We start from the raw sequence: 25,934 nt of genomic DNA on the forward strand, positions 1-25,934 counted from the left end.
TAAAAGAAAAGACAGGCAAAGGTGGTCTGTTTCTTAGGCAGTCTTTTGGGTCACCCCTTGACAGCTTGGTTTATTAGCTGGTATAGTGATTTTAATCAGGATTAGGGTCTGCCTCCAGCACCTTCCCTTGGGTCACCCCACTTTATAGCTAATCCATGTGGTCTCAGAGACAGTGAGGTCTGTGACTGTCTCCCTCTTTGCTGATCTGTCTCCGAGGTACAACAGTCTTCTTCCTGTGGCAGGCTTTCCCTTTTTAAGCTTTCCCCCTCCAGGTAGAGGAAATCTTACAGGTGCCCAAGTGCTGCAGAGCTCATTAGTCTCCTCGCTACTCGAGTGGGAGTGTGCCCCTTCACATGAGGCAAATCTGGACATGGAATGCCTGAAATATGGGGAAAATTTTGATTTCAATCTAGATTTCAAGTGCCTAAATTCAGGAGCATTTGGAAGTAGAATTTGAGTGCAGCCTGCAGCACAAACAGCAAGTTTGACTAGAGATCTAGGTGGAGAGTATGTAGCAGATGGTCTGCCCCTTTGAGGGCCTGCAGAGCCTTGGAGCAGCAAGCCCTATCCTAGGGAGAAGCCCAACAGGCAGGTGTTGGGAATCAGTTGATTCAGCTAAGCAGCAGTTAATGATTGGCTCTGATTCCCATCTGGAAGACATAAATAAGGACCCAGCTCTGTAATGGGGAGTGTAGGGTCAGGGACAGATGGACTGACTGACTTTCCTGAACATCAGTGGAAGGCTGTAACAAGGCAGGAGGTCTGAGGCTAAGGGAGGGCCTTGAGCTACTGAGGAGTAAAAGACCCTACAGTACCAGTCCAGGTCAGGACTATCATTTTTGGGTTACTCTTCAATATTTCTTGCATTTGTGTGGTAGAAGAACAAAAGAGCCTGCCTTGATGGCAAAAACAGAATTGATTGTGGCTGCTGGTGGAAAGGTCCAGGTCTCTTATCTGGAGACATTTGTACCCATCTTCAATTTACACCATTCTGGAGAAAATGGTCATGGTATCTCTAGCTCACCCACGACTCTTGCAGGCCCAAGCCTGTTGTTTCATCTTTTCCCTTCTACCTAAATCTAATAGAAAAATCAAATATGGGAAATTACAGATATGTTTCTGATTTAAATAGAGTGCTTGATGTGAACCTATTAGATTAATAGTTATAATGAAACTTGCATGCATTTTTCTTGGCAAAGGCTTCAATCGCTTCATTGTAAGCAATCCAACTTTCCTGTGTTTCCTCAGCAAAGCAAGTTTCCAGAGAGCTCAGTCTTTCCAAATGCATTGTCAACTGCTGATAAATGTTTATGAGCTTCAGCTTGAGAAGCTGTGGGTGGCAGCAGCCATGGATATCAGAAATGCTGGGAGAGCACTTAGTGTGTGCTGCTCCTTCTTCGGAGTACATCTGCTTCAAGTGTCAAATCATGGCTGGATTTTGTTATAATCTGCACTTCCCCCCCTGCAGAGTTAGAATACTATCTAAAACGTTATGCCTAAAGCCCAACCCAGGTTTCATTAGGAAAGTAAACATGTCATGGAGGCTCGGATGATTTTCTCACTGAAGGTCTTGAATCTCAGCTCAAGTTGGGCTGGCTCAGGATCCTGCCTCCCTGCTTGCCCATTCATGACTCATTGGAACATTGCAGCTAATAGTGCCCAGGCTGATGCTTATGAGAGCTGAGATAAAACATATGTGCGAGCCTTCAACTCCTAAACAAACAGAGGTATCAAGACCATGGGAGAGGAGAAGAGCAGAATCCAATATGATGTTTGCTATCTTAATTATTGTATTAGGTGCTTGGATATATAGTGATAAGTGCCCTATGTATATTTAGATCTTGTAGCTCTCTTCATCCACAGATCTCAAAACTCTTTACAAATATGAGGAAATTAAGGCACAGAAAAGTCAGGTGACTTGATCAAGGTCCTACAGCAGTTCAGAAGCCAGGACTAGCACCCAGGTCTCTTGATGCCCAATACAGTGCCATTTCCACCAAACCATGATAGATTCCTGAGAGTGCATCAGACAGTCATAAGGAACATTTGGTTAGAAATCTGTCACTTTTTCATAAGCACTGACTACCAAATTACTGACTGGAGTAGTCTTTAAATACTGACTATGAATCTAGAGGGGCAGTGGTAGTGAGCTAGGTTAGGGAGAAGGATTAGAGCCTCTGGGTCCCAGGAGGTGTGAGAGGAAGGAGCTAGGCCAGCAGAAGTGGGTCTTAGTGGTCATTGGCGTCAGGAAAAAGACATGCTTATAGAAGTGAGTGGGATAAGGCTGTGCCAATGGAAAAGACCAGCACAGGATTTTAGAGCTGGGGAGAAGGGAGGGAGCCAGCCAGAATACTGCAAAAGGGTGTGAAACAGAGGAAGGGTGGTGAAATCCTGGGCCAATGGGAAGGAGTGTGATGGTGAGAGAAATTAGGAAGGGATTTATAACTAGGTATTGGTATTTGGTAAAGCTAAATGTCTGCTATCACATTTAACTATTTGGCCTTCATGCCCTCATCAAGTTTCTGCCTCTGGTCAAATGAACCCTACACCAGGGAAAGGTTTTGTCATGTACCTGGTGGAGTTTAGCACAGTTTATTGTATGGATGAGCACGTGCTAGTAAGTAAAAATAAATCCTTACATGTAACAAAAGTCATCCAGATTAATCAGAAATCATACCAAAACATAAATCGTTGATATTGCAGTAGCCCCTAGAGTCCTCAGCCAGGATGGAGTCCTGCTGGGCTAAGCACTGTACAGGACAGTCCTGGCTCCAGTTAGTTTACTATTTGTGCCTAGGAGCCCCAGTCATGGACCTGAGTTCCTTTGTGCTAGGCAGTGTACAAACACAGAACAAAAGGACAGTCCTTGCCCCCAAGAGCTGAACACGTTAGTGAAACAAACAGGTAGGCTGGATGAGGCAGGGGCATAAGGTAACAAAAATAATAGTTGGTATAATTATCAAAAGTGCCTAAGTGATTTAGGAACCAAAGTCCAATTTTTTTTAAAAAGTGACTTAGGCACTAAGGACTAGATCCACAAAGGGATTTAAAGGCCTAAGTCCAAAAAGTAGATCCTTAACACCCCGTTCCCACCTAACCCTGTAGGCATCTAAAGTCATTAGAGCACCTAAGTTTCCCCTGGTAAAGTCCCTGTGACACCTACATATCCACTGTGTGCATGCACAAAGTTGCTTAATTTCTTACACCACAAAGTGCTTGGTGCCTAAGCCCCAGCAAGATCACCAGGCTTGGCATTGCCCCACCTATCTTGTCTGAGGGTCCTGATCCAGTAGGCATTCTCAGAGATGGCCTAAGAGCATGCTTACTGGATTGGGCGCTGCACAAAATGGAGGAGGAAAGGTGTGTGCCTATAGTACAGTGGAACCTGGGGCTGCCAACAGAATGCTAACCACTACTTTATAGAGTCTTTCACACTCTCTCTGGTCCAATGACTATTTAAATATTTTATACAAATATAATGTGAAGTAGAAGACCCTCAACAGGGGACACTGATATACCCAGCCCAGAATACCTGATAGCCCAGTGGTTCAGGCACTCACCTTGGACATGGGAAACTTCGGTTCAGGACTGCCCTCTGAATCAGCTAAGAAGGGATTTGAACCTGGGCCTCCCCAAGTATTTACCAGTGGGCTATAGGTAGATTAGCCATGTTACCTTTTCAGTTTTTTGTGAGAAAGGACTGACCTGGCTTAGAATACAATATTCTCTTTGAGGGGTGCAGCCTAAGCCACAACTGTGTCCTCAGCATTTCCTACTAGGCAGCTCCCCACTCAGTCTGCTGGCTTCTATGATTCCTGTTCTTAGGTGCTTGACTCTCCATGTGCATTGCATAGGGAGCCTGCCCCCTTAACTAAGGGCTGAGTATTCTACTGGGCATCAGGGCGTCTAAAGATAGGTGTTACAATGCTGAGCCCACCCTCAGGCTTCAGAACCTGAGCCACAACTTCAAAGGGCTGTCTACACAGCTACTTTTAGAATGCTAGTGCAAGTCTGAGTCTGACCCAGGCTGGGAGGCTCACTGCTGCGGACTGTATCCTAAGTCCCACTGACTTTCAATGGAACTTAGCCTTCTAAGTTATGTCTACGTTGCATTTTAAACCTGGGCTCAGACTCAGATTTGAGCCCAAACCCTCCTACTGTCCACACACAAATTGGCCTGATTCAGGTCAGCTAAATCCAAGAACCCACCCTCTGAGCCCGAGTTCCACTGAGATTCAGGTCCAAGCCTGTCATTTTATACAGTGGATGCAGTTCAAGCCACAGATCCGAGTCAGGTCTGCATAGTGCAGTATGGATATGTAAGCATGATTATGAGATCCAGGTCCAGCAATTGTAAACCCAGATTTACAATGCAGTGTGAACACCAAATTCTTAATCAAGGGTTTCACAGACCTGGGTTTACAATGCAGTGTAGACCTACCCCTAAATGCTAAGTCACTTTTGAAAATAGGACTGAGGTGCTTTTTGAAAATTTTACCCAGGGTGGTTTAACTATGTGCATAAGTTGTAGCAAAACAGTAATCACATTTCACTACCTGCCACACTTAAGTTTTGAGTTATACTTTGAGATTTTGGGTTTACACAAGCCTCGAAGTAAAAAAATATGGGTTGCTGAATTCAGGTGAACCTAAACAGCTAGTCTGATTCACCAAGATGGAAAATATCAGGTTTCTCAATGAGCTAGGTAATGTCCTCTAAAAGCTCTTTTATGTTGTAGAGAAAAGTCCAGTAGATGGTGTGCTTGCTAAATTGCTCGTAATGCTTCTTCATAAAATTGATGGCAGTGTCCACAATGATATTGAAAAATTTGATTGAAAAATTGTCCTTGAGGAATCTTATCTGCATCATTATTAGCAAACTCTTTTACACAGTATGTGCAATCTTGGGTGACATCTGACCTTGAACCCTGGTTCTACTATTTTTTTCCTGTCTGGTCTGTGGTTATCTGTGCATCAGTGAACACTCTCTAATGATAACTCTCAAGGTTAATGTGCATAATGATTCAAGGAGTTTGAATGATGTAACTGTTCTAATTCAAAGATCCTGGACTGTGTCACTAGGCTGATCTGGAAGAACATGTAATGCCATATTGAAGCCACTGGGAACGCAAGTCCTTCAAATCTTGTGGCTTCAAGTTAGAGGGAGGCATTCTCTCTGTGGGAATGCAATAACTGTATGATGCATATTTTGATATTAAATATGAAATGGCTTCTGCTTTTTTATCTTGGTTTTCCATTATTCACAGGGGTTTAATAGCATGTTTATCAAAGGCTTCTGTTATGCCAGAGAGTATCAAATAATGTTAATGAGTGTTCATCAGAGCGCAATGTGTCTTCCCTTCAAATGTTTGCACCATTGGCCCTCAGCAAATTTGAGAGTGCTCAGTTCTCTAACTCTGTCTCTAACCCCTCCCCCCACACAGTGCTATTGTGTCTACTTCATAGACATAGATACATCCATAGAGGTAAGAAAGTGCCATTGGTCATGTACCAACATCAGAGAACAATCAAATATTTTAAAAGTGTAGGAATTTGCTACTGATGGTATAGCTCAAGAACTAGTATAGTATTTAGCACTGATCCCACTATCAAAAATGATCAATTAGCTATTGGTTCTTTATCTTAGATGTGCTATGGCCAACATTTTCAAATTTGAGTGTCTGAAATTAGGTGGTCTGATTTTTTTTTCAAAGACGCTGTACTCACAACTCCCAGCCAAGACACCTAAGTTAATGAGCAGTGCATATGCTCAGCAAATTTGAAAATCAGGACCCTTTTAGGCACCTAGATAACAAAGGCATTTAAGGTATCTAACTTGGTCAACTAAATTTGAAAATAAGGCCCATAGATTTCAACTTTGTAAATAAAATTCCCATCAGAAACGAAAGACACGCACGGATAGCAAAACTGGACTTTTAAATGTTTGAGTAAGCTGTAGAGAGGATGGTAAAAAAAGAGAATGCTAGCAAATTGTGATTTATCCCTTCTGAAGTAGTACATTTTTTTATACTTCATTTCCTCCACAGTGTAAAATCTACAAAAAGAATCTACAAGGGTGCACTACAGGAATGTATGGTTTCCTTAACATATTAGAATTACCCTATGACCATTTCTTGCTGTGAATCACAGATCTACAGCATTTTCTAAAAATACAAAAGTGGGATTATTATGAACAGATTATTTTTACTCTCTACACAAAACAAGGGAGTTTTAAAACCCTACACTGTTTGTCACAAGTAGGTTTTAATTTGTATCTACACTGTGTTCTTCTCACTTCATTAGCCTTAGAATTTGACTGAACAGCAATGTTTGGGCAGCCTGCTGCCTAGTTGGAGATGTCAGAAGCAATTACTTTCACAGATTTAAGATTTTATCATACAAATTCTCTTTTTAGCTATCTGAGTGGACAGCAATAGCATTCATTAAACATTTCATCCTGTCTTATCAGCTTCCTAGAGCTTGCATCTCACCAGAGATTGTATCTCACTTTGCATGTGAACAACATGTGTCGTTAGAACTTTGGCTAAATGAAGTCAGCCAAATGCTTGCTATTTTAGCGATTTTCTTTGAATGCAGTTACCCTTGGGCTATAATAGAGAGACATATGATGATAAAGGGTATGCAGAAAGCTCACATTTGACTTGTACCTTCTTGAGTCTTAAAGAGGAACATAAGTTAAGTTACATAGGACAGCTTTACACGCGCAGGACTACATCTCTTTGTTGGCTTCACGATCAGGCTTTTGGCCTGGTGCTTACAGATGTTTATATAAGGACATTAAAACAACTGAAGAATGACTGCTGTTCTTGGTACTCCCATTTAAAATGGACCTGTAATCTTGACAGTTATTTGTAGTATGAAAATTAAACCGAAAATAAAAATTCAAGAACAATGTAGCTTACAAACATTAAAACAGAATGAATGAGTCACAAATTTCATTTTAGTGTTCAGGTATTGGCTTGACAGCCTTGGAGCCTTAAGTCCTCTGCTCATCTACAGAAAATATACTATATAGCACATCATCAGGCAAGCTATATAGTATATTAAGATCACCATCTTAAAAATTGTGTCAACCTTGTTGTGCATGGGTCTATGCTCAAATTTGTCTCCTGCCCATGTACGTGCACCATTCCGGCAACATAGCAACACCACATCCCTGAATGGCATTGAGCATGGTCACCATACTGTGGTTGACACCATATGTGTAGACACCATATGATCTATATCAACCCTAACTGTCCTCCAGGAGCTGACCCACAATGCCTGTCACTGACCACTCTGGTCACACTTGTGAACTTCACTCCTCAGGGGTCAGGAAGACCGCAAGCTGTCCCTCCCCTTCAGAAACACTGTGTATGTTTGAAATGCCTTTTGCTGACTGCCCATCTTGGTGAGCACACCTAGCAGGTTTCCCTTGTCATGTGCAACTGCCCAATGGACTCTGCCAGCTACATGCTCCAGATGTACTCCGGTCTGGAGTAGAGAGGAGGTATTGGATCTCTTGGGCCTCTGGGGAGGAGAGGCTGTGCAAGCACAGCTTCGGAGCAGTCATAAAAATGTAGACATCTATGAGAGGCCTGCATGGGGGATGCAAGAGGCATGACAGAGATCACAGCAGTGCCGAGTGAAAGTGAAGGAACTGTGGCAGGCATACCAGAAGGCCAGGGAGGCCAACAGTTGATCTGGTGCTGATCCTTAGACCTGCCACTTTTACAGTGAGCTACATGTATTTGGAGGATACCCCACCAGCAGCCTGCAGGTCACCATGGATAGTTCAGTGGTACCCGAGACACAAACCCCTGCTGTGAGCAGTGTGGAGGAAGAGCAGGAAGAGGCAGTGGAGGATGAGAGACATGTAACTGTGGGGGTTGAGCTATCCTGCAAGCCAGGATCTAGTCAAGGCTCCACTGCAGTCCAGTCATTCCCAGCAGCTTAGCCAGGGTAAGCCTGAGGCAGGGGAAGGAACCTGAGGTAAGTGTGTGACTGCATTTCCCATTACAACGTACAGCTGGTGCCTGACCCCAGTGTAGCAGGACACAGGTAGTGACTTTCCATTAATTTACTTACATTAGAAGAAAGGTAGAGTTGTTATCTACTTTTAATTCCCCTGTAGAGTTGGGTACCTGCGGTGGGGGCAGGTGGAGCAGTTTGTTTATGCACATAGGGATGTCCTTTGAATCCTCCTGAGACATTGCGAGGAAATGTTGATGGAGGTACTCTGCATTCCTTTCCCGAAGCTTTCTAGGGATGGCAGCCTTATTTCTTTCTCTGTGGTAGGAGGCTTTCCCATGCCAGTCCATGATGACTTTGATAGGTACAGTTCCAGTAAACAGGTTAGCGGCACAGGAGCCGAGGTGGCTTCGGGATGCCAGCAGCAGCAGCTGTACTCTGTCCCTTTGTTACTCTCAGGAGAGAGATCAGCCAAAATCGCCTGGGAAGTGCCAGGACTTGTACCCAAGGAAATAGGGGGTTGAAATTTTATTTTTTTGTTCTTGCTCCACCCACCACCCCTGCTGGGCCATACTCACTATGCCTGGGACTGGAAAGCAGAGCTGTGCAGAAGTGCTCCCATGCTGAAGCATCAATAAGCGTGTCTTGTTTAAAACTTTAGGGGAGCAACAGGAGTTCTGAAACATTATTTTTACCTTCCATTGTGACTATTCTGACAATGATATTGCTGTGTGTTTTATCTGTACCTGCTGCCTTTGTGGCCTTTATGGCTTCCCTCCCTCCCCGCCTCCCGATGCAATACCTGACCATGATAAGGAGGAAAATGAAGAGGACATGGGAAGATATGTTCAGTGAGATCCTGCAAGACAGAGCTACATCAGACTGTGAACAGAGGGCCTGGAGGATGAATATTTCCGACTGTATAGAGAAGGAAAGAGTGGAGATGAGAGAGTCCCAGCAGGAAAAGGAGAGGGAAATGCTCAAGAACATAATGGGGCTTTTCCAGCAGCAAACACACATGCTTCAAACTCTTGTTGACCTACAGGTTCAATAGTCATGGACCTGCGTCTGTTTGCAGCCAATGGAAAAACTCCATTTTAGCACCACCCCACGCCTCCCAATATTTCACATGACATCAGGGGCTGCATCTCTACCTCTACCAGTCCACACTGGGAACAGTAAGGACAACTACAGCTTCATATGGGCTCTCCTGTGAAAGCCACGCTTGCTATCTGTGTAGCCGAAATGGACACGAATGCCCTCTCCTCTTAAGTTCTGGCCCATTAATTTATTTCAGAAGTTTTGATTGAATTTGTTAATTGCACATAGTTTTTTGCACTGGTTTTGGTACACAGTAAAAATCTATTTGGTATAATTCAGGTTTATCTGCTGCAGAATGACTAGCACTATTGAGAGCACCCACTACTTGTTACTGTACAGGGTGACAGAACTCATAGCATCAGTGACAAACACTGTAATAATTATAAAAGTACAGCAAGCACTGGAAAACGAACAGGTGCATTAACACAGTGGTATATTCATCCATGTACGCCAAGCACCACACAATTCCTAATAGCCCCCAAAATGTCAGGAACAGGTAGAGCGCAGTCTAGCACACCACATTACTGTTGCTGACTGTTAAAGTGCTCTTTCAAGGCCTCCCTGAACCAAATAGCTCTGCTTTGAGTTCTTCTAGTAGCCTTTGCATCTGGCTCTTCAAACGCTGCAGACAGCCACTCTGCCCTGCACCCTGACGGCAGTTTTTCATCCTTTGCCTCACAGATATATTTATGCAGGACACAATAGGCAGCTATACCCATTGGATATTTCCCACCATGATCCAATCTTGAAAGTAAACAAGGCCAATGTCCCTTCTATCTACCAAAAGCACATTCAACTGTGATTTGGCTCCTGCAGAGCAGGTAGTTGAATCGTTCCTTGGTGCTGTTGAGGTGGCAGGTGTACAGCTTCATGAGGCAGGGGAGCAAGGGCTAGGCTGTGTTCCCCAGGATCATTATTGGCATTTCAACATCGCCAATAGTAATCCACTAGTTAGGAAAGAATGACCCTGCTTGCAGCTTTTTGAACTGTCCTGTGTTCTTAAAGATGCGAGCAACATGCTCCTTCTCTGACTAGTCAACACTGATGTCAGTGAATTTTCCCAAGTGATCCACCAACTCTTGCATAAGCATGGAAAAGTAGCCCTTTCTGTTGATGTACTCTGTGGCAAAGTGGGCTGGTGCCAAAATAGGGATAGGTATTCCATCTATCCCCCCCGCCCACCACAGCTCAAGAACCCCCTTGCTGCAAATCTATTCACTGTGTCCTGCACATTGCCGAGAGTCATGGTCTTGCATAGCAGGAGAAAAGTAATGGCCCTGCACACTTGCATGGCACTGTGGGTTTTCCAACTCCAAAATGATTTTCCATTGACAGGTAGCAATCTGGCATTGCAAACTTCCACAGAGCAATAGCCTCTCACTTCCCAACTGTCAGTGCAGCTCTCTGCCCTGGGGGGCTAGAATGAGCTCCAAAAACAGATCCAGGAATGTGGCCTTGTGCATCTGAAAGAGCTGCAGCCGCTGCTCGTCATCGCAAACCTGCATTAAAAGGTGATTGTCATGCTGTCTGGAGTGGCTTATGACCATGAGTGCCAACCTCAGGGCAGACTGTCAAAAAACTGACAGAAACCTCAAATTGGTTATATGGTCTAGAATTAGATTTCACCAACCCAGTAACAAGTGTGAACTCCTAAAGCACTATAACAGTTAGTCCCCTGGAGCATTCCAGTCTATCTTGCCACCCAGGCAAGCTGGACTATTTGATAGATGGTCACTTTACAACAAAAATCACAGCAATATTCAGGTTACTCCCAGTCCCAAAGGACCAGTCACTTACCCCAAGTCAATTGTACTCAGATTTCAAACCAAAGACAATGTTTGAAGCCAGTCCTCTAATAAACTAAAGATATATTAACTAAGAAAAGAAATGAGTTATTTACAAGGTTAAAACAGGAAACATACACACAGAAACAAGTTAGTCTTAGATTTAAAAAAGTAATATAAGCTTCTATAATAAGCAGCTCTGATGTCCTTTAGGGCTGACCCATGCCAAGCAGCACGGGGATCTCTTGCTTATGTTTAGGAATCTTTGCTCCTCTGAGTCCAGGCAGCATAAAGAGACCAAATTTCTCCCTGTCAGGGATTTTTATCCCCTTCATCCCAGAATCCAAACTGATGGGATGAGTTCATACATAGGTCTCCCCTTTCTGGAGGGAGTGAGGAATGCAATCCACAAGGTCTCTGTCCTTTGATGCTACACAATGCCTCATTTGCCTTCAATGGGCCATCTTGTGTGCAGGATGAATCCTTTACCTTAATTAGTTCTTCTTTTCCTGTTTGGTGACCTACACAATTACAGAGGTTTACAATGCAAACACGCAATATAACTTCATACCCTGGCATACAGATGTTATAAACAGGATTAATACATGCAGCATCCTACAAGCATCTTCTTATAACACTAATATCTATTGTAAGTATATTAACCCACAGGTGAGCCAGACTGGTTTCCAGCTATGCATTTGTCAATATTCAGTGAGGCCCTGGACCTTGGCATGAGCTGGTACCTGGTCTGCCAGCATCACAGTGATCCCACCAGTCAGAGCTCATTTCTTAGTCCCAGAAGCAGCATTCCACCTTCTGCAGCTGCTCTGTGTGAATACCATCAACAACCTTGAATTACTTTTTGCTACATCCCACAACAATCTGTCCATTGTTGTGGTTTTTTCCCCTGCAGCACAGAAAATACTGGAGGATCTTTCATCCTGTGTTTGCAACGCTCATAACAATAGTGCAGAGTTCCATGCTTCTGTCAGAGACACTGAAAAGTTACCTTGTGGGATTTTAGAAAAAGCGGTGAAAATTATGGGATATGGGTGGCATTAGAGGATGGAGAAAATTGTGTGATGGAAACTTGACCCCTGCCTCCTAGTCACCCCCATGCAACTAGTTTCTGTCCTACGTACTGGACGATGGCAAGATGCATACCGGGACACCTCCCCATGGTGCACTTCACTGTGCATCGACACAAGCACTCCTGGTGAGTTCACACAGAGCCAAGCCAAGTGTTCATGCCAATGGTATAAAGATGCAGCAGTTAGTATAACTTGTCAACCAAAATTTGTAGTGTAGATGTGGCCTAAGTGTGTGAGTGTAGACCGCCTCCGTAACTATTCAGTATTTGCTCTCTCTGCTGAAACTTCTATAAAAGTACCAATTAGTTCTAACCATAGTGGCTGCTTCTGTGACATGAACACCTCTTCAGTAGTAAAGAACTTGAGAACAACAACTCATTTCAAATAGGTCACCAAACAATCATCAGATGGGTAAGGCCTTTCACTCATTACTGACACACAGGACAGATAAGCATTAGTGGGCTATACCCAAACTTATTATTATAAATCTGAACCAAGTCTTGCATGATAATTTTCTAAAATAGAGTTCTTCACAGTGTGTCATAGCGTTATTATTCTTTTATCACAGTAAAACTATGCTTTGAAATGTGTAAAATCCAATGATGACTTCTATTTTCATACAGGTAAATTTGATGTAATTCAAATAGGTTTGGAGGTGGAAGGAAATGCATATTAGAGATATATTTGAATGGAGACAATTTTCCTGTTTATCTGCAGGGTGCAAAAAACCTAAATGTATCGCATTAAAGCATTTGGTTAGCATTCCATTTTTACCAAGAACCTCCTCCTCCTCCTCCCCCGGCTATTTTAGTATTCATCCTTCAGTGATAGCAATCGCCTGAGGAGTCCTATGATACATTCAGATTTAGGCACAGGGCCCTTGGCAGGCTGAAAGAATGGGCAAAGAATTCACAAGAAAACATTTATTTGATAAAAATACCACTTTCGCCTGTTCACAAGTTCCCCAGGAAAAGGCTGCAAAAGGTTTTTTGTTTATTTGTTTTGGTTTTGCTAGTCACAGTTCACATATTTTTGTGTGAACAAATTTCAGCTTTTGGACTGCTCACAAATAGTTTGCTATTGTTATTTCTTAAATAATCTATATTAGCGATTCACTATTTGAACTGAATGCCTGGCCACCTAAATCATGTGGTATTGCTTCTGTTTTGTGACTAGGAGGAGCTAATCTTTATAAAACACGATTGTTTTCAACTGAAATAGACTTTATCTAACTAGGGCTAGTTTTTCAAATGTGGTCACTGATTTGAGAAAACCAAAATGAACGGGAAAATAGTACAAATACTATCTCTGTCTGATAACTTGGTACTAGGCACCCAAAACTTGTTTTCCCAGTACCTTTTAAAGGCATCATCTAATCAAGCTGACTCAATGTCATCACACTTTATCAAGCAATGGACTATCCACCTGTTAAACAGATATTTTTCAAAGTGAGCTATCCTCTGTTTAGACAAAAGCTATCCTCTATTTAGACAAAACATACCTGTGATACAACCTTCATTTAAAAATCACTTTAATACATGACCCACATCATAGTAAACTGAGGTCCCTCAGAAAACCATTACATGTAACACACAGAATTAGGACCTGATCCTACAATCAGATCTGTGCCCATGCAAAGAAACATCAATTTCAGGAGGACTTCATATGCTCTCAGGGCCCTGCCTGTTTGCATCTATTTGCAGGATCATAGTCTAACATTCCTCCTCCTCCTCCTCCTCCTCAAAATGGATACTGTAACTTAATTTCAGAAACTAAAACTTTTGATGTTTGCTATATAACAGTGCAGTTTGCCTCTTATGGGCTAGAATCTGGGGCCAGTCAACCCTCATTACTAAGGAACCTCTGCTGAAGAGGGATCACCTGGTTTCCCTATGAAGAGCAGCAGGAAGCTGCTGGGGTGAATATGCACTCAGGGAGATCAGAGGTTGTTGGGAGTGAGTAGGTATGAGCGAAGAGACCTAGGAGTGAGACTACAGGCAGGAAAGACTTGGAAGGAACCATAACAGGGTATATGTGTGGACTTGAGGAGACTTTATTTTGGACGATTCTGTGGATAAAACCAGATCCCAAGGTATGGAATGGAAAGAGAACAGTTTCCACAGCTGGAAGAATAAACTTCAGCCAGGTAGGGGTGAGAATGGCTTGCTAAGGCAGGGAAGACCTGCCGAGAGCAGACTTGGTGGAGAAAAGCTCTAGGACTAAAGGTTTAATTTTTTTAAAAAGAATTCTATAAATTAGACTCAGGGAGAAGAGGCATGGGTGCAAGGGGGGGGGGGGGGAGAGACAACGACCCAACTTGTCTGGAGTTCATTTAAGGAGCTTCTTAAAAAGGTAAAGTGAGGGGCCATTTGTTGGGCTGCTGTGGGGCCACCAGGGCATTCCTAGGAGGAGGCCACTCGTTCAACCACTTGATACTGATCTGCTGACTCATCTGATCTACCTCTTATGATATCTCTTCATTTCTGTTGCCACCCCGGCCCCAATCAGTTTTCTTCTCCTTGTTTAACAATCCCATCCCCAATCAATTCCATCTCTTCCCCCTGAAAAATTCCACCTTTCACCTTAAGCCTGACTACCCTTTCTCTCCTGACTCACTGTGACCTGGGATTGAGGAATCAGGAAAAGCGGGGTATACAGAGATGGGTATCTGGCCAGACAAAAAAATGAAGGTGACGGCTGTCTTGGTGATGTGGACAGACTGGCTGAGGACTCATTTGCTCCTTTGGTACCAGGTGTGGTTTCTGCTGTGTTACATCATAACTCTGAGGAAGAATTAGGCATCTATCTTTTAGATAGCAGCCAGAAGGGAACAATAAATAAGTACAAGGCTAGCTGGGTACGTGGGGCTAGGTGAGGCGAGGCTCCCAATCAAGCCAGCAGAGAGCTATAGTCATGCTGCTTCATGTGTTCCTAGCATATGATTTTGTCCACACCCAGAAGAAAAAAGACAGGGCCAGGGGCTCATGACAGGAAATGGAACGTGAGGTTAATGCTTCCTAGTCTACTCCTGTTTAGGTAACTTACATTCTACCTCCCTTACACCAATTCTCTTTCTGTGTTTTGTCGGTCTATTTTAGATTTGGGAGTTTTTCTTTATTCTGGTTCACTTATGGTGCCATATAAAACAATATTTGGGTGTGAGGGGGAGGAATGAGAGATTACACACAACTCTTTTGCTTTAAAAATAGCTTTCTCTACTTTTTAGTCATTTTTCTTTATCGTGTAACTTAAGGAGGGGTTTTTTGCTAGTAAAAAGCGAAGACAAGCACTAAGAATCCCACCCTAAAATGTATGGCTAAATCCAACTTTCTGTTCGTTCCTATGCCCCCATGTCATACCTAAAATCTACTGTAGGGTACCAGTCATGGGCGGTTCACTCAGGCTTCTTTGGGGGAAGAAATTACTCATAATCAACTATCCAAAAGAATTAAAATCTTCCTCTTCTATTCTATCGATCTTCTGTTTAACTCACATCTGCTGCAAAACTTGGTGACTCATTCCCACCTTTTAATGGGGAAAAAAACTTTTTCCCCTGAGTAAAGCCACATTGGTTAAATTAAATAATCACAAAAAACAATGCCTTTAATGAAAGGTAAATAGCTACCACCACCCATATCACTGGCCCATATTGTTGCATGATAAACAACCTTTAAATGGCAAACAACATAAGGTGTCTCTAAAAATACCTAAATTGTTACATTATACTCTAGCCTTTTCTGGGTTGCAGAATATTAGATTAATGATATAATCCGCCTCTTGTTTCTTTAGTGACTACCCAATCCTTGATAACCTTTCAAAAAAAGTTAAGATCAAAAGTCCTCAGAGTTTTAAAAATGATCCATTTATCCACTTTATTCCCAGCCACAATGTAAGACTCAGTATTACTCAACTTGCCACCAAAAAACAAAACAAAAAGTCTTGGGGTCAGCAAAAACTGTTCTGTTTTTTCACGTATGCACCCTCCCCCGTCTGCTCCACTTACTGGTAATGACTTGTGTTTCTAGCTGCACAGTTTGCATGAGCAAATGAGGGAAATGTGGTTGAGCTGAAATTACTATAAAGTGGGTGCATAACTGGTTGAAAGACTGAACTCAAAGAATAGTTGTCAGTGGTTTCCTGTCAAACAGGAAGGACATATCTAGTGGGGTCCCTCAAGGGTCTGTCCTAGGTCTTGTATAGTTAGTGTTTTCATTCATGACTTGGATAATGGACTGGAGAGTATGCTTGTAAAATTTGTAGATGACACCAAGCGGGGAGGGGATGAAAGCACTTTGGAGGACAGGACTGGAATTCAAGATGACCTTGACAAATAGGAGAATTGGTCTGAAATCAACAAAATGAAACTCAGTAAAGACCAGTGCAAAGTACTAAATTTAGGAACGAAAAATCAAATACAGAGGTACAAAATGGGGAAAACTGGCTTGGCAGTTATGCTGCTAAAAAGGACCAGAGGGCTACAAATGGAATATAAGTCAACAACGTGATGCAGTTGTGAAAAAATGCTAAAATAATTCTGCGGGGTATTACCAGGAGTCTAATATGTAAGATATGGGAGGTAATTGTTATGCCATACTTGGCACTGGTGACGCCTCAGCTGAAGTATTGTGTCCAGTTCTGGGCACCACACTTTAAGTTCTGGCTAATTTGGAGGGAGTCCAGAGGAGAACAACAAAAGTGATAAAAGGTTTAGAAAACCTGACCTAAAAGGAAAGGTTAAAAAGCTGGGCATGTGTAGTCTTGAGAAATGAAGACTGAGGGGAGACACAAGTCTTCAAGTATGTTAAGGACAGTTATAAAGGGGACGGTGACCAATTGTTCTCCATGTCCACTGAAGGTAGGACAAGAAGTAATGGGCTTAATCTGCAGCAAGGGAGATTTAGGTTAGATGTTAAGAGAAACTTTCCAACTGTAGGGATAGTGAAATACTTCCAAGGCTTCCAAGGAATAGGCTTCCAAGGAAAATTGTGGAATCCCTGTCACCAGAGACTTTTAAGAACAGGTTGACAAACACCTGTCAGGGATGGTCTATGTATACTTGGTCCTGCCTCAGGGCAGGTGGTTGCATAGATGACTGCTAAAGGTCTCTTCAAACTCCACATTTCTATGATTTCTAATTACTCCCATTCTGACCTATGCAATTAGCTGACACAGTGCATGATCATCTCCTAATGCTAACTTTATGCTGTGTAACTCTATTGACTTCTTTGGAATATCTCATTATTTATACAAGGCTCATAATATTTAAAATATTGAGACCACAACACATTGTAACAAGCTTTGTGGTTAGAAAGTCCTATGCGTCACACTAAGTTGCTCTGTATATGGATATGTGGCAAAGAGTCCTGTGGCACCTTTTAGATTAACAGACGTATTGGAGCATAAGCTTTCGTGGGTGCATACCCACTTCGTCGGATGCTTATGGATGTACACTCCCCATTCAATATATTTTTTTGAAAATGTTGCAATGTCCATATTTTTTGACAAATAGAAAGTAATGATCAAAATCAACATAATGTTTTATGGGCTATTTTCATGGCAATCAAGTTTAACAGTATAACAAAGAAGTATTTTTTTTCCCCTAGAAGGCCATTTCTCTTCGATTCTATACTATTAACGTCTGTTTTGTATTTTTGGCCCTTGTTCTGTTTAATATGCGACAATTAGTAAGACATTTGAGTCATGCTGTTACTAACAAGAATGCTTTCTGGGGCACAAGGTCTAAAACAACCAACCAACCAAAAAAAAACCGCTAAGGTTTTGATGCTTCATTGTTTTCAAATGTTTACATTGATTTATTTCCCTATATAATACAGTAGAATAGTACAGATCTGACTGAAATTTCCAGAAATGGATAAAGCTTTGTCCTTTTAATTTTCTTTGTAATTGCTTTTGAAAAATACTCCATGAGATCACATAGTAAAGATATTAAAAAGCATATGGAACAAATTGATAAACTAAACAGTAATAAGTCACCAGGACCAGATGGTATTCACCAAAGAGTTCTGAAGGAACTCAAATGTGAAATTGCAGGACTACTAACTGTCGTCTGTAACCTAGCATTTAAATCAGCTTCCATACCAAATGACTGGAGGATAGCTAATGTGACTCCAATTTTTAAGAAGGGCTCCAGAGGAGACCCCAACAATTACAGGCCAGTAAGCCTTATTTCAGTGCTGGGTAAACTGGTTGAAACTATAGTAAAGAACAAAATTATCAGACACATAGATGAACATAATTTGTCGGGGAAGAGTCAACATGGTTTTTGTAATGGGAATTCATGCCTCACGAATCTACTAGAATTCTTTGAGGGGGTCAACAAGCATGTGGACAAGGGGACCCAGTGGATATACTGTATTTAAATTTTCAGAAAGCCTTTGACAAGGTCCCTCACCAAAGGCTCTTAAGCAAAGTAAGAAGTCATGGGATAAGAGGGAAGGTTCTCTCATGGATTGGTAACTGGTTAAAAGATAGGAAACAAAGGGTAGGTATAAATGGTCAGTTTTTAGACTGGAGAGAGGTAAATAGTGGTGTCCCCCAGGGGTCTGTACTGGGCCCAGTCCTATTTAACATATTCATAAATGACCTGGAAAAAGGAGTAAACTGGTTGCAAAATTTGCAGATGATACAAAACTACTCAAGATAGTTAAATCCCAGGCAGACTGCGAAGAACTACAAAAGGATCTCACAAAACTGGGTGACTGGGCAACAAAATGGCAGATGAAATTCAATGTTGATAAATGCAAAGTAATGCACATTGGAAAACATAATCCCAACTATACATATAAAATGATGGGGTCTGAATTAGCTGTTAGCACTCAATAAAGAGACTTTGGAGTCATTGTGGATAGTTCTCTGAAAACATCCACTCACTGTGCAGCAGCAGTCAAAATAGCTAACAGAAGGTTGGGAATCATTAAGAAAGAGATAGATAATAAGACAGAAAATATCATATTGCCTCTGTATAAATCCATGGTACGCTCACATCTTGAATACTGTGTGCAGATGTGGTTGCCCCATCTCAAAAGATATATTGGAATTGGAAAAGGTTGAGAAAAGGGCAACAAAAATTATTAGGGGTATGGAACGGCTTCAGTATGAGGAGAGATTAATAAGATTGGGACTCTTCAGCTTGGAAGAGAGATGACTAAGGGGGGATATGATAGAGGTCTATAAAATTATGACTGGTGTGGAGAAAGTAAATAAGGAAGAATTATTTACTGCTCCTCATGACACATGAACTAGGGGCCACCAAATGAAATTAATAGGCAGCAGGTTTAAAACAAACAAAAGGAAGTATTTTTTCACACAATGGATAGTAAACCTGTGGAACTCCTTGCCAGAGGATGTTGTGAAGGCCAAGACTATAACAGGGTTCAAAAAAGAACTAGATAAATTCATGGAGGATAGGTCCACCAATGGCTATTAGCCAGGATAGGCAGGGATGGTGTCCCTAGCCTCTGTTTGGCAGAAGCTGGGAATGGGCGACGGGATAGATCACCTGATGATTACCTGTTCTGTTCATTCCCTCTGGGGCACCTGGCATTGGTCACTGTTGGAAGACAGGATACTGGGCTAGATGGGCCTTTGGTCTGAGCCCGTTTGGCCGTTCTTATGTTCTAACTCAAATTGGTAGATACATATATGTGTTAATATCTTTGATCTGCTCATTATTTGAGGGTGTGTGTGTAAAGGTACAGTGGGGTAATGCATTTATTTTCCAAATTCATGCTATTTCACTGTAGTGTAAATACCAAAATTATTCATGAGATACTGTCATCTTTAATCAATAAGCAGCAATGTTTTATCACAGCCTATGACAATGAAAATTCTATCTACATCCTTCTGTGCTACAATATGGATCATATGTGTTTGTTTATATTTGATCCATCATAGGAAGTTCATAAATGGAAGAAATTAAGCATTACCTGCTATCAAAGGCATGACATTATAATTCAGGAAGTAGTGTCTTCATCACTATGGATTTGCACATAAGTCTTATTCACCAAGTGGCTACCTATTTCCCTCTCTTCCCAAATATATATGTGCCCAATCCTGCAAGTGGATCTGCTTGAACATGGACCTTGGCACCCCTGCTGAGACCCACTGAAGTTTACAAGGCTGTGCATTGGCCCAGCAAACTCCCCATGCCAAGCTTTTTGCAGGATTGTGGTCCGTATTATGTACTCTTTTATTACTTACGTTCTCCTTCCACTTCCTTTTAAGCTTCATATCTTTCCTCTGCTCCACTCCAATCTCTCTCTTTCCTCCATTTTGCTTTCTTTCCTAACTTTCAGATACCCATTTAAGTAACCCACAAAATAACGAACAATAATAAACACAGTAGGGTTGGCTATTTTTTGCTCCTGTACCTAACCTCTTTTATCTTTCCATCCCATTAAGTGAATTGTTTATATGAAATTGAGTTTAGTTGCTGTAGCTGTACTCATTTTCATTTCTTAAAATGAAAGGGGGGGAAAAAGTGGTTATGGATTTAAGACCAATGCAAGTTCTTGTGCTCACTGCTGACATTTGCAACACTGTTCTAGAGGGCTGTGCTGTTGTATTCTCTTCCTGAGTGACAAGATGAAGTAATAGGTCATTTCATTCTCTAATTTCAATAATTAAATGAAAGTCCCTGGTGATTCTTCAGGTGGAAGCTCAAGTTCCCATTGCGTTTTTCAAAAGGACTAGGAGATAACCTGAGTGGCTCAGGTTATATTCTGATTCAACAGTCATCTTCTACTCCCTTTGAAATCAATGGGAACCTTTCCATCAAATTTCTCAGTCTTTGTAAACTTGTTCTTGCATCTACAGCCCTGATTCTGCAAACATGTATAGACATACTTAACTTTAAGTATGCAAGTACACCCATTGACTTCAAAGTTAAGCACATATATAAATGTTTGCAAAATCAAGGCCTAAGGTTGTATGTAAGCTACTTTATTAAGCCCTGATCTTGCAGTTGCATTGATATGGACGGACCTCTGTACAGGGTCCATCTTTTTGTTCGTTTGTACAGTGCTGCACACAATAGTGTCCTGGCTCATGGCTGAGGCTTTTAGGTGGCCTTGCATGTCAAATAAATAATAAAAATATGATTGCTGCATTTCCTACAAAATCATTCATAACAATGAGTCAATTCTCAGGTGCACTAAGGCCCTTTAAAGCTGCTCTAACAGGCTACAGGAGCCTGAATGTGGGCAGAAAATAGCCCCCTGACAATAGCTCCTGCACAGAGGGCTCCATGTGCTGGTGTAGCGCTGATGACTAAGGTCTCTATGTTGGCTCTGCTCCTGTTTCATGTACTGTGTGCTGGGTACTGAAAGGACTCTGTTGCGAAACTAAACTTGATCTTTATTAAGAGAAATATTTAGAGATGCTGCAGCTGCAACTAGCGTTCTAGCCATGTACACACAGACTGACTTCCTGGTGCCTCCTCCAAACTCTCTTATCCTGCAACTGGTGCTCCTCCCTCTAAACTCCATGCACATGGCTACAACTGTCAGCCCGCAATGTAGGGAAAGGATGGCTGGAGTGCACATCATTATGGCTATACTTTACTTCCCAGGGGCCATGGGAAGCAGAGTGCAAGTCAGAACAGCTCAAATGGAAGTCTGGGTGTGTTTCATTCACAAAGAGTGAAGCTCAATACAGGTTAAGATTAACCAGTGGAACTTTCCTAAACTCTGTGCATTGCTCTGTCCGTGTGGCTGAGCTACTTCCCGCCTCACTCCCTGCATCGTGTGTTCCACTGGTGACTAGTCAATAAAAGTTCCCACAGGAAACATTGCCCTCTGATTCCAGATCCACTGATCATGATACAGGGAAGATCTTTCTGAATAGCCTCAGTATAGAAATATGTGCTTAAAACTAATTTTGCTTCCCTGCTCCACCCCTGCACAGGAATGGAGTAACTGAGAACTGAATCCCCAGAATCTATCTCATTCCTTTGGGACACAGTACATTGTGGGGGGAGAAAAAGAGCTGTATAAAAATTAAATACTATCTTATTGTTTGAAAAAAAGACGTTATATACAAATTTGTGTGGTGGTGATAGCCATGTGATAAATTTTATAATGGTACAAATTGTGTATATACAAACATTTTAAATATTTGAAGCTTAGTATGATAGTTCAAACTGGCTTATTTTTATGCGGGGCAGTGTGATCCATCAGCTGCTTTGATAAGCTTCAACAGTTTTTTGGAGACGACTGTGTGATGATCTCATAAGCTGAATCAATTTGCTTATTACAAACAAATGTTCTCTAAAATGCCCAAATGATGCATGAATAGATGAATGCTAAGCTTATGCATAGCGATTCAGACATTTTTCTTCATTTGTGTTATGCTGTGATGCCACTGCCGCTTTCAGAGACCTACGTTGCATTTCAGTAGAACTTTGTTGATTTATTTTTAATTTAATTTTAATCATTTCCCTCTGTGTTCTATCCATTTTCTTTTTGCCAGTTTATTTACTTAAGTATCAGAGCAGTTCCTCAATAAGAGGCTTGGAAAGAGAAAGCTCACACTGTCTGGCTTCAGCTATATTACCACTTGCACATCTATCAAGATTAGCTACTTTTACAGTACATAACATCCATTTATGTAACCAGGAAATCAAATAAACCCCTAATTTTTTTAAAAAAACCTCTCATGTCTAGGTCTACTGTTGCCCATATAAAATTATTTCTGGGAATATAATGATATGCAGTTTAATTATTATGTTAAAGTTGCAAGGGATCAGAAAAAAAGGAAACTATCAAATGTCGTATCTGAAAAGAAGAAAATAGGAGATGTAGTGAGTTTGACCACTGGCTTCTTACATTTGGAGAGAGATCCGTTTAAATTTTTTATTTTGTTTTTTAATATTTGCATGTGTTTCTGATTTCCTCACAGGTGTTGGTCTCATCCACAACCATTTGTGTTTTCTTCCATACCACTCATTGTGTATGGAATGCTTTTTCCAGTTAATAAACTGTTCATCTCAAAAATTTCACGCACTCTAGGCAGGATCTGATTATTGGTACATTATACCACACTCACAATAACTACAGTATCTGGATCAAAATGCACTGATAAGAGTTGTATGTGTGGGAATCTTGCGTAATTCCTGCCTTGCCCAATGCTTGGAGGTGTTGAATAGAAATTGGGGCGGGCACAGGAAGTTCTGTTTGCTATGGCAATGTTTGTTTGTCATCTCTCTGTCGGCTCATGTTTTCTTTTTACTTACGTTAGAATGTCTCCCTTCTGAAAAAAACAGTCGTTTCAGACTGGATTCTGTGCTCCGGGATGGGGAAAACAGTCAGGGCAAAAGAAGTATTGGACTAAAACTGATTACTTGCTTAAAGTAATCTTGTTTTGAGATGCCATGTTTTGACTGGCACTTCAGCTCAGTTTGGGTGAGAAGCCGTACTGCTTTTCTGAGCCCACCATGATCCCTAATTTCCCCCCTCACTTCTTTTGGCCTTAACTTGCCATCATTTGACAGGGGACCCTTTTTCAGAGTGGCATTTTGAGGTGGGGAAAGGAAATGGCTGGGGTAGTCGTGTGCCTTGATGAGTCTGTGAATCAATGCCATGGGGCATGAATTAGAGTATTTTCCAGGCCTGAACCAGCCCCTGAAAAGGAAAGACACAGGCTGCATTTATTCTCTTCAGACCAGATTAATCTGTGCAATGGCATACATTTGAATTGTTTGGTATTTTCAGGGCAATGCCCCCACATTCCCCCTCGTTTGTTCCTTTAGGAAATTTTGTACTTCAGGAGGCAGGAGAAGAACATGCAGTTAATGAAATCTGTTTTACATGAAATTGTCCATGCACTTAGGACTGCTCTGAATTGAGAACACACTTTGAACTTTATAGATGTAGCAGCTTAGAACATCTTACACTTCTATTGCATAAAACTATAAGATTCTTTTGATGGCCAAACTGATACCTGAAAATTCCCACAAATGTTGACCAAAGAATAGCTAGAATAGGTAGATGAAGTTTTTGGTTTTATATTTCAAAGGTCTGGAGTTAACTTCTTGATGGGGCTCTATTCTGTTACTGAAATTTCCAACGCTTTTCCATTAGTGCAGTTCTAAAGTAGTTCTTGCAACTTTCTAAAGCGTCCCTCAGCACTTATCTTCTGCTGCAGTTTACTGTGAAGGATGGCAAGTCCACCTACTCCCAACTTGTGGGAGACGGGGATATGGTTCTGTGGACCCAGCCAACTTTACCCCTTCTGAAGTGGGGGAAATCCATCCTCAAGGGCACTTTCTGCCATCAGGTTCTGATACGCTGCTTAGTATTCTCTCTCACTTATACCCCATGTGACCCATCTTCTTTTCCTCTTTCCTTTTGTTCCCATTAAAATAAAAAAGTACGGTGCCCTTTTGGTTTCCTTAAAGCAACAACTTTAAACACTCTTTTGCCAGTTTTATCTATTCTTTCTTTAATCCTGCCTCTGATAGAAAATTGACCACATCACAAAAACCATGCAGTTTCGTACAGTAATATTTGTTCTAGAGAGAAACTAAGATAGTAGAAACAGGCTTTCAAGTTAGGGCTGAAGAACCCTGCAACTATGTTTTGTGTATATGAATTTCCACGTTGCCTGCTCAACTTCACACTGTATTTGGTTTTAGCCAATGTTTTAAATCTTTTCCTTTAATGAGCACTACATTTGTTTCAAATTTTAAAAAGTACCTTTGTTTTGCTAACAGCTGGAATAAAACTGAAGATCTGACAAATAGTTTGGCTAACCGCCTTGATTTACTTGTACCTGATTAGGTGAAATAGCTATGGAATTTATTTCTTTAGTTGTATTGTTTGCAAGTAGCTATTTTAAAGTGATTTTATTTTATATAGAAAACTTTGGATAATATTAACAACTGTTCAGGATGGCTTTCATAGATCTAATATTGTATTTTCTTATGCCTGCTCAGTGTGTGATTAGTCAGTCTAGTGCATTTCACAAATCCAGCAGGTTTCTTCCACATGCCTTGCAATCTGCTGCTCACAGGTAGTGTAATCCAACATGATCCTTGTAGGCTTTTGTTTACTCTGCACATCCACTAATAAATCCTCAGCAAGCTCTTGTTTACAGTTCCAAGAAAGCTGGTGTGTGAAGATAGCACAGCCACACAAACCCTTTTAACGGGGTTATGGGGCAATCCATGTCAAATCCTTTTGCAGGATGGTGGACTGCAAAGTGAAGCAATGAAAATGCAATAAATGGGCATTCAAGAAGTCAAAGTTTTAAGGAAACAAGGAAAAATCAATCTAATGTCAATCTAATGAGCCTGACAAGTCACACCATAGCTTCAAGCAGCCTAAGGGAAAAGATACTTCATATGATATATTTCTGGTAGATGGAAAGCGTTTTATTTCTAGAATGGAGAATCTGTCTTATGTTTCCAATATCATGTTCTTTGTTGGGAATGGTTCCTGGGAGAAGATGCATGCGATTCAGAAGTCAGGGTTGAATAATCTCCTTCATAAACTCCTGGTCTTCTATTAAAGCATAGCAACAATTATCATTTGTATTGATGATAAACCCCAAAATACTGGGATGTTCAGTTCAAATAATTGTCCTAATTTTCAAGTATACATTAGGACCTTATCAGAAATTATTTGAACACCGGAATAATTTTACTGTCAGGTTTTGTCCAAAGTCTTCGATATTTCCTGGTTTCATCCAGCCTGCGAATACCATGAGAAAAATCCTTTTGGGGGGCCTCTGGTACTTGTGTGTCTGTCCCCATCCAAAACTAGGAAGTGCAGAGACATATGGAACATTTAATACGGAGGTTGAGTTTTGGGTGAAGGGGTCAGGCTGGTTCTTATTTCATCTGAGATGGTTTTCTCTATCCTTACAGAAGTGAATGTCCATTGATAAAACAAAATGGTAGGTTCTGTTCAGTATATATGCTCTCTCTGTAGAGATGCATGAAGGCAGAATTCTTTGAACTGACCTTGTGG

General features: G+C 41.4%; 1 long non-coding RNA gene across 2 annotated transcripts in view; it reads left to right on the forward strand.

Moving 5' to 3' along the window:
* Positions 1–702: 702 nt before the first annotated feature.
* The window catches only part of LOC122465067, a 101,222-nt gene continuing 75,990 nt past the window's right edge, over positions 703–25,934 (forward strand). For both annotated transcript variants that reach the window (XR_006289627.1, XR_006289628.1), the window contains exon 1: positions 703–823. This is a non-coding gene — a long non-coding RNA (uncharacterized LOC122465067). The remainder of the gene's footprint in view (positions 824–25,934) is intronic.

This window comes from Chelonia mydas, chromosome 3 (genome assembly GCF_015237465.2).
Source record: "Chelonia mydas isolate rCheMyd1 chromosome 3, rCheMyd1.pri.v2, whole genome shotgun sequence".
Classification (NCBI taxonomy): Eukaryota; Metazoa; Chordata; order Testudines; family Cheloniidae; genus Chelonia; species Chelonia mydas.